The sequence below is a fragment of the Heterocephalus glaber genome, unplaced genomic scaffold (assembly GCF_053883595.1).
Source record: "Heterocephalus glaber isolate CG9 unplaced genomic scaffold, H.glaber_assembly_v1.0 deba00001550, whole genome shotgun sequence".
NCBI classification, from domain to species: Eukaryota; Metazoa; Chordata; class Mammalia; order Rodentia; family Bathyergidae; genus Heterocephalus; species Heterocephalus glaber.
In genome coordinates, this window is record NW_028258343.1 from 22,707,559 (window position 1) to 22,717,108 (window position 9,550).

Below are 9,550 nucleotides of genomic sequence, written 5' to 3' on the forward strand. Positions count from 1 at the left end.
CCTGCAGAGACACGATCACTCATCTGAGTTCTGTGTCTCTTCTGGCCAGAGTTCTCCACCGTGTCCACGTTCCTAGGTGCAGGTGTGCGGTGAGAAATGGCGACCCTCGGAGCAGGAATCTGGGCTCCGAGAAAGGGGACTCAGGGTTGGGCTGAAGGCACAGACAGAGCCGAAGCTCGTTACCAGCCAAGGAAGTTGTGGTTTCACCCTTCCTCCCAGGAGAGTTTGCTAGCGAGGGGCCCTGTGCGGAAGACCATCACCTGGCCCTTTCCAAGTCGACCTGAGGCAGAGATGAGAAAGACACGAAGGGAAGAATGAACAGAGACCGGGGCCTTTGTGGGAAGGAAATGCTGCACCTCCTCACTTTACTCAATCTTTCTTCTGGACGTCAGAAGAAAAACAAAAATCCAGTTCCACTTGTGCATCTTATTGGTAACTACAGATTTGAGATTGGTAGATACTATGATCCAAGTCACGTAGGGGTAACTTTTCTTATAAAAGAACCATGTTCGGAGCGTCGCCGCGGTGTCCTGCTTCAACAGCGCTTGGACCGAGCCCGTCGCCCGCCCGCCCGCCGCTGCCATGACGACCTCCTCATCCTCGCAGGGGCGCCAGAGCTACCACCAGGATGCCGAGGCCCCCACCAACCGCCAGATCAACCTGGAGCTCTACGCCTCCTACGTCTACCTGTCCATGTCTTACTGCTTTGACTGCGATGATGTGGCTTGGAAGAACTTCGCCAAGTACTTTCTGCACCAGCCTCCCGAGGAGAGGGAACATGCCGAGAAGCTGATGAAGCTGCAGAACCACACGGTGGGCGGATCTTCCTGCAGGATATCAAGAAACCAGACCGTGACGACTGGGAGAGCGGGCTGAACGCGATGGAGGGCGCCCTGCACCTGGAGAAGAGCGTGAACCAGGCACTCCTGGAGCTGCACAGGCTGGGCACTGACAAGAATGGCCCCCACCTGCGTGACTTCACCGAGACTCACTACCTGGACGAGCAAGTGAAGGCCATCAAGCAGCTGGGTGACCATCTGACCAACCTGCGTGAAATGGGAGCCCCACAGTCCGGCATGGCAGGGTACCTCTTCCACAAGCACACCCTGGGGTCAGTGACAACGAGAGCTAAGCCTGGGCTGACGTCACCGGGGCAGCGCATGCATGTTGGGGCTACCTGTACCTCTTCTACAAATTGTACCAGAACATCTACTTAAGTTCTTTAATTGCTTCAAATAAAGAAATTTGGTACCCCCCCCCGAAAAAAACCACTTTCTCTAGTGAATACAATCTCTGAAGTTAAGATGGGAGATTTCATTTTTTTCCCACAATATTGAGTATATATGATATTTTCATTACTTAAAAGTTAATCCTGAGTTTGCTTACATATTTGTAGAAAACTAGCCTAACAAAGTCATTTGCATGTTATTTTATTTGGATGTTTTCAAAAGCTGACTTGCTCAAAGAACTTTAAATCTTAAATATTTTCTTTCAATTTTTCTCAGACTAATCCTAAAACTGCAAAAGATCACTACTCTCAGTGGCTAAATGTCTCCCATAACTAATGTAAATTAGGGTAAAGGGGTATTCATTAATTTTTACAAGGGATGTACCTTAAAAGAAATGTACCTTAAAATGGACAAAATAGCATCTATACTTTAAAAGTCATTGAACCCCATGGATATAGTCTGACCATTTTCATCTACTATATTTTTGGTTAATAATTTTACAGGGTATATTAACCCGGGTTGAAAGTTGTTTTCTTTTAGAGCTTGAAAAACTTTGCTGTAAGCTCTCCTGGACTTTAAGGTTTGTGTTTAAAAATTTACTATTATTCTGATAGGTTTGTCTTAATAAGTTACTTGATATTTAGTATTCTCTTTGTGCTTAATTTTGAGAGTATGACTATGATGTGTTGTGGAGAAGTTCATTTCTGGTCCTGGCTCTTTGGGGTTCCATATGCCTCTTTTATCTCGAAGTTGAATTATCTGCCTAGATTTGGAAAATTTTCTGCTACGATTTTGATGAATTAATTTTATACATTTTGTGTCATCTTCTAATCTTTCCTTACCACTTACACTTCTTAGTTTGGTTTTGTAGTCATCCAGCAGCTGTTGGACCGAGGTTCCATGGTTTTGTTGATTTGGGGATATCACCAAGTGTGGAGCTGCTTCTTCCATATTTCAGTTCTGACACTCGCTCCACCCATTGGCCATTTCTGCTGCACACACTGGCAACAGAATTTTTTATATTCTGGTTTTCTGCTTGAGTTCTTTCCATGATCTCTAATTCTTTACCAAAATTGTCAAAAAAGAAAACAAACAAGAATCCTCACTGAGGCTGGGGACATAGCTCTGAGGTAGAGTGCTTGGGTAGCATGCACTGGCCCTTGGGTTTAATCCTCAGCTCCACAATAAACCGAACCAAACTAAAAAAAATTAAAAGTCTAGTTCCAAAGGAAGACAAACTGCACTTACTGTTATACAAAAAATTCCTCTCGAGGGTGATGTTGCTTAATTTTGACTCTTAAGCTTCAGTAGAAATTCCATATACCTAAGTGATTATGTTTTAATTATAACCTACTTTTCAAACAGGGTATATTGGCAGAAATCCATGCACTTAATAAGTAGCTGTATCTCTGAAATACATTCAAGCTAGCCATGGTTCCTGCACACATACTCAATGCATATTTCAAATTAAAGCAGCTGGCTCTGTAGATAGGTTGAGTGAAGATCAATTTATACTTTTTCACTACTCTTCTCCTGCAGTTTCTGAGTATGAAAACAAAATGGCCTAATTTCTCACTATAAATAGAGCAACCTGGATATCGAGACCAGACAATTTCAAAGGTGTTCTCCATTCTTTCTTATTCCTGACTGATTATCTATCACACATGTGGCTTTAATGAGCATCTACAATTTATATTACATTTTTATTAAATTGTTCTTCCTGGAATTGAGTGGGTGGTAAACCTCACACATACATTTTACCAGTTCTACCAAGAAACTCATTCATATTTAAGAAGTTATATCCAAAATATACTGATTATTTTGTGCTCTTTTGAGGTTCTGTGAGCCGTGTTTTTTTCTTCTCGTGGTGGGAAATTAAGATCTGATATTTCTGACTATTCTAAGCAAAATCAATACAAACTGTTACTGAGTTCAATCAATAGATATTTTAAACATGAGAATTTAGCTCATCAGTAATTATATAAAGATATCATAAAACACAATATATAGACAAAGAGCAAAATGGAAGAGAGATAAATGGGAAATAGGGAGAAGTTAAAATACTTTTCAAAATTACATGTTTTGTTGTTTTTAAAATGCTGCAATATATATGCTAATTTGTTCATTCATACTAATAGTTTACCTTACATCACTGAAAAGAAAGTTTGTGTTGTTTTTTCTTTTTTTTTTTTTTTGTAAGAATCTTTTTGGTTTATGTATTGTCCTGAGTAACTAATTTGAAGATAACATTACACTGTATATTAACTACTGTTACTCTCATTATTTCATTTTTTATGAAATAAAAATAATAATAAAGATGAGAAAAACATTTAGCATAAAAAACGTGAGAAGCTATCTGAATGAAGTGTAGCTTGATCTCATAACTTTCTGGCATAAACAGAGTTTTGTCTTCTCAAGAAATCATTAACTTATCAAAAATTGCTCTAAGTATTGGATTTGGTTTTCTGAATGATCAAACTTATAAAGTATGTAACCTCTTTATATTTCATAGATTAAAAATGTTTTTATTGGGTCAAAAATCCCCAGAATTTTCCACGGGTATGAAGGGAGGGCAGGGGAATGGGGAAAAAAATAAGAACTGAGATACTCATGTAAAGGTACAAGATCCCAATGAGGAATGTGACTGTATTGTATACCTAACATGCACCAATAAACTAAATGGATACAAACAAGCAAGCAAGCAAACAAAACAACAGAATTTCCAAAATGTATTCTGTGGCACACTGGTTCTTTAAAAAATGGAGAAGACTCTATATTTGAAGAGACTTAGGAAATGATAGATCAAGGTCATGACTTGTTATGGAGATTTAATTATGCTGATAGCCACCCTGGATATCCCATGGGAGAGACGAGTCTGGCTTCTCCAAGCCGATACGGACACAGACCTGTGTCTGGACAGAGCAGGTTCCATGAAATATTACTGTGCCTAAAAAAGAATTTTTAAAAACTTCTTAGAAAAAAACCCTTGTCAGTCTCCTCTTATGTCTTTCTCCGTGGGGGCACCATGTTGTCTTTCAAGCATTTTCTTTCTCAGATCAGTTGAGAAGGGGAGGAGCTCCCCGGCCGAACCGTGCCAATTCTACTGCCAGTGGTCAAGTCTGATCCCTCCCCACTCTGCAGAAATCCAATGCTTATTCCATATCCATCAGTGACTGCAGCTCTTTGGAGTTACCTTCCCTCTTCCAGAAAAGCAGGATTGTATGCAAGGTCATTCTGGTTTGAGGACAGAACATTGCTCCTCTTATTTTGTATTTCTTTTTTCATTTTAATCTGCTTTATAGACTTTTCTTTATTGAGCTGAACAATCACGTTTGACATTCTTATATCTTTCTCCAGTCAACTTTATAACCATCACAGCTTCTGGGTGTTGCCCTTCATTATGAAAATCCCCCTCAAAGATGTACCTGCATCTAGAGGGAGCCAGGGAGCATGTAGGTTCGAGCTGCAGTTCTTCAAGCAGCTACTGTGCCCCAGCACTGTGTGCCTAGAGATGGTCACCGAGGGGTCCAGCCATTTCTTCCCAGACACTGTAGTTCGCACATCTCCATCTGCTTTGCACATTCTGTGATTCTTAGATGTCACTAGTTTCCTCCTGAATCTTCATATTCTTTTTAACTTCATATTTGTGACAATACTATCACTTTCATAGAATATATATCAAAATGCTTGGTATATCATTGTACTTTTTCAGAATCTTTTCATTGTTCTGAGGAAATAAAAATGATCTCTTCAAAGCAAAGTTGGCAAGTTTTTTAAAGTCAGATAATTATGAAACCATGGAACTGTCCTTGTATTTCAACCTACAGTAAATTGAATTCAGGGCTGATGATAACTTTGCACATTGCAGGTTGCTTCTTGCAAATAAACTTCTTTCTGAAGCATCTGCACTCTGTCATTAGAGGAAATACAGCCCTTTCACTCTGCCCTAGTCCTTGTATATCAATCTAGCTCAAGATATTGCCACTTAGAGTATTTTATCTAGGTCCAAGAAAATAAAATCATATAGTGAAAAACCAATACTCAGGAGCTCCTCTAATGCAATTCATTCTACTTAAATCTTTAAAAGATTGAGGGTGGAGGAAATATGTGAGAAAAGGGAGTCTGCTAAAGTGAATGTTTTCTTTCTTTTCTAAAAAATTTTCTGCCTTGTATTGGAAGGGAATATTTGACAATAGGTAACTGATAAATAAACAACCAAAATAGACAAATAAGCAAATGGTGCAGTGAGAAGACAGAAGGACTTCAGAAAGATAATTTGTTGCTACGTAGGCACAGAGAACATACAGCTTTGAATTTTAATTAATTAAAACGCAAACCTTTCTGTTGATTTCAGTATGCACGGTCCACAGTTGAAACTGGAATCTTCATCTTTCAGTTAGTGGCAAAAATAATTTTATTTTCATGAGGATGAAAACAATCTGTAAATGTTCTTAAGGATCATAAGGCCCAGAGTTTATATTGAAGCTACATTTTTTTGGTTTGATCTCCAGAACACCTGTGAACAAACAATTCCTGAAATGATCATTGAATGGTTTATTTCTTGGAAAAACTGGGTGAGTGGTAGCAAATCTTCAAAGATATTTCTTTCAAAGTGATATTTTTATGAGAAACTCACCCACTTTACACATATTTTCACAAACTCCTATTTAAATTGCTAGTTGCAACATGCATGAAAATGAACTCAGAATGGATTAAAGATTTAAACCTAAGATAGCAAACTGTAAAACTGTAGAAGAAATTAGAGAAAATCTTCATGAGATTGTTCTTGTTTATGAATGGTCGGCAATGATCCAGATAACAAAAGCACAAGGAGGCTACATGAAAACAAAAAGGTCCGTGTATCAAAGAAAAGAGTAAAAAAAGCAGCTGGTGGCATAAGAGAAATATTTATAAATCACATATCTGATGAGAGGTTTACTTCCAAAATATATAAGAAACTCCTACCACTCAATAGTAAAAAACAAAACAAAAAGTCTAATAATCCAAATAAAAAATGAGCTCAGGACTTGAATAGATAATTCAGTTTCAAAGGAAACTTTGAAAGGCCAATGAGTGTAGGAAAAGCTGATGCACATCACTGATCACCAAGGAAATGTAAGTCCACACCTTGAGATATCAGCACACTGGCCAGGTGGCTGCTGCTTTTTCAAAAATTCAGCCAGTGTTTGGTGAGGATGTGGGAGATTCAAGGCTTCGGTGCTGCTGGTGGCGATGTGAACTGGTACAGCTTCTATGAAGACAGTCTGAAGGCTCCTCCAAAATGTAGAAAATGGAACTAAGCTGCAATACAGCTGTTCTACTGCTGAGTATTTGTCCAAAAATTTTTAAGTCAGACTTTTGAAGAGATATGAATACTCCCATGTTCACCACAACATTACTCACAATAGCTATGATAAGGAGACATCAATGTGTAGCAATAGATGAATGGATAAATAAAATGTGGCGTACACCTACTGTAGACTTGTACTCACCCTTAGGAAGGAAGGGAATTCTACAATATGCAACAAAATGGGTGAACCTGGAGTACATTATTCCCAGGAGAATAAGACAGTCAGAAAAAAGACAAATGCCACACGATTCCACTTACACGAGGTGTCTAAGCTAGTCACATGCCACAATCAGAGGAGAATGGTGGTTGCCAGGGGCTGGGGAGAGGCAAAATGGAGCACTAACCAACTGTGATGGTTAATTTGATGTCAACTTGATTGAGTTAAGGGGTGCTCAGCCCATAAAATATTATTTCTGGGTGAGTCTGAAGAAGATTTCCATTTGGGTCAGCAGGCTAAGTAAATCAGATCCACTGTAACCAACATGGCAGACAGTGGCCACCACAGTGAGGTTCCTCCAGACCTCAAGGTCAGAGTGAAGGTGACTCACTTTCTTCCCTGAGCTGGCCATCCTCCCCTGCCCTCTGTCCCTGGAGCCATGGCTCCTGGTTCCTGGGTCTTTGCACTCCAGGTTGTTGTGAGATCCCCTACCCTGTTCTCAGGTCCTGGAGTCCGAGCGGGCCTTTCCCCCTTGTCTTAGGACTGGGACCAAGTCCCACCACCACCTTTGCTGGTCTCCAGCATGCAGATGGTGTGGCTGGGGCTTCTCAGCCTCTGTAAATGGACGAGCCAATTCCCTTAATAATGTAGTCAAGCAGGTTTCACAATCTCTCCAGATCTGCAGTGCCAAGTGTGCCCGTATCCCAGAGGGACCCACTGCACACTTAACATTTAAGAAGACAACCAGCCCATGCTGTGTTCTTCTGCAAAATACAAAATAAAAGTAGCAGTGAGCTCTTTAAGCAATCTGCCCTTTTAATGAAAAAATATGGTAAGGAACATGATTTTTTTTTATCATCAATTCCATTTTGTGTACTTTAGTTTCTTTTGATATGTGTGCTGGGTTTTCACAATATTTTCCCTGGAATCTGTTTAGGTGGAAACCAGAAAGAGAGTTACTCCCTATCCCTTGTCTTGGAAGGCAGGCAGAGAATTCCTTTACCCAACCCAGTGAGTGATGTTCAGAGATGTCAGTTTCTGGGAGAAAACTCTTTATCTTTGCCTCCTATGTGTTACATATTTACCATTTTGATAATTATGTTATTATGAATAATTATTGATTCTTGTGTTATCAGTATCTTGTCAATGTATTAATCAATTTATTCATATATTATTAACATCTACTGCAGTTTTTACATTGTAATCACTAACATAATGGTACTCAAAACTAATATTAATGGAAATGAATGCCAGTAATTGAATGCCTGTGATTGGACAAGCGGCGAACTGTTTATTATTGGTGTTTAATTTAACACTCAAAATGATTCAGTGAAGCAAATAATATTTTTATTTTTCAGATTTGGAAACTGAAAAGGAGCTTACTTAGTACTTCTGAATTCACTTAGATTGGAAATTACTATTTGGGGCTTAAAGACAGTTTCATTTGGTTCTTTGTGACTGTGTAATTCTGCCTTGCTTTCCTTTTTCTTTTTTGAAATTTTATTGATATTTTACTCCTTAGGAGAGATAAATACATGTTATTATTTCTAGTAGATTTTTGGTAGTGAAAAATCTATGAAATCTGAACATAATATAACAGTTTGACACTAGACATGTAGACTGTTTTCTTGCAGAATACTAGTTTTTGCTATAACTTTACCATTTTACCTCCTATTTAAAAATAACCATCATCTTCAAGTCTGAGGCCAGAGATCAAATGAGTTGACTTGGAAAAAAATATCATGTTTTAAACAGTCATATATTTTAATTCAGTCTTGCTAAATGGATTTCTGTTTGAAAGAGGAAAAATACTGTTTGGAGTGCTCAGATATGAGTCATACTTCACAGCTGATGGTAATTTTCATAATCTCACGAGCAGAAACCAAATTGTCTTGAACAGTCTTCAGCTTCCTCCTGTTGCACCTCTCAGGATGTAACCCTCTTTGCATACTAAGCAGCACTGCAGCAATGATCGTGTTTATCTAACAGAAGCTCTGGGAAACATAGAACTCAACAATTAGTTTTCTATTGAAATAAAAAGTTTATATGTGCATGTTTGTATAAATATTGTTCTTCAAATCTTATGTCAACTACTAAGAACAGTATATTTATTTAAAATCACTTGTTTTATTTTGACTACAATGTGATAATAAATTATATGTTACGTGGAATGGAAATGGAGTATTTCTTCACAGAGAAAACTTTTATTCCAATCTCATAAATTTAAACATATTGAAATTGTATTATTACAAAGTAGAGTACGTTAGTCTATTTTCTTTTGGTTATCTATAGTTAGGTCTTCATTTTTCAAACATATAAAGCCAAATGGAAAGAATGTACCTTCATTAGCTTTCCCATCCCTGATACACAATACCTGGCATCCACAACTCAATGAGGAGAGGTTTAATTGGACTCATAGTTTCAAGGGATACAGTTCATGGTCAGCTGCTTCCAAGGCAGAAACATCATGAAGGGAGGTTCTGGCAGAGCAGAGATGCTTAGTTCACAGTGGCCTGGAAGCAGAGCAGGTGAACAGCACCAAAAACCAGAGATAGCAGAATTATATGTAATACAAGATCATCCCTTTGTGTCCCATCTAGATACACCATGAAATGTGCTTTATTAATCCCGTTGACAGCTTCCAAGCCATGCAAGTTCATGCAATTAAGCTTAACCATTACATTTCACTTCTTGTAAACTTGACACTCAAACACATCTTCTTAAACCATACTTATTTTCTAAATAAGCATAACAGTATGTTACTAATTCCTCCTAACATGATTCAACTAGCTATATATAAATGAAAACACAATT

The 9,550-nt window shown here is 38.4% G+C and overlaps 1 pseudogene; it reads left to right on the forward strand.

Moving 5' to 3' along the window:
• The first annotated feature begins 576 nt into the window (after nucleotides 1-576).
• Nucleotides 577-1,217, forward strand: LOC101713043 (ferritin heavy chain pseudogene; annotated as a pseudogene).
• The last annotated feature ends 8,333 nt before the right edge of the window (nucleotides 1,218-9,550 follow it).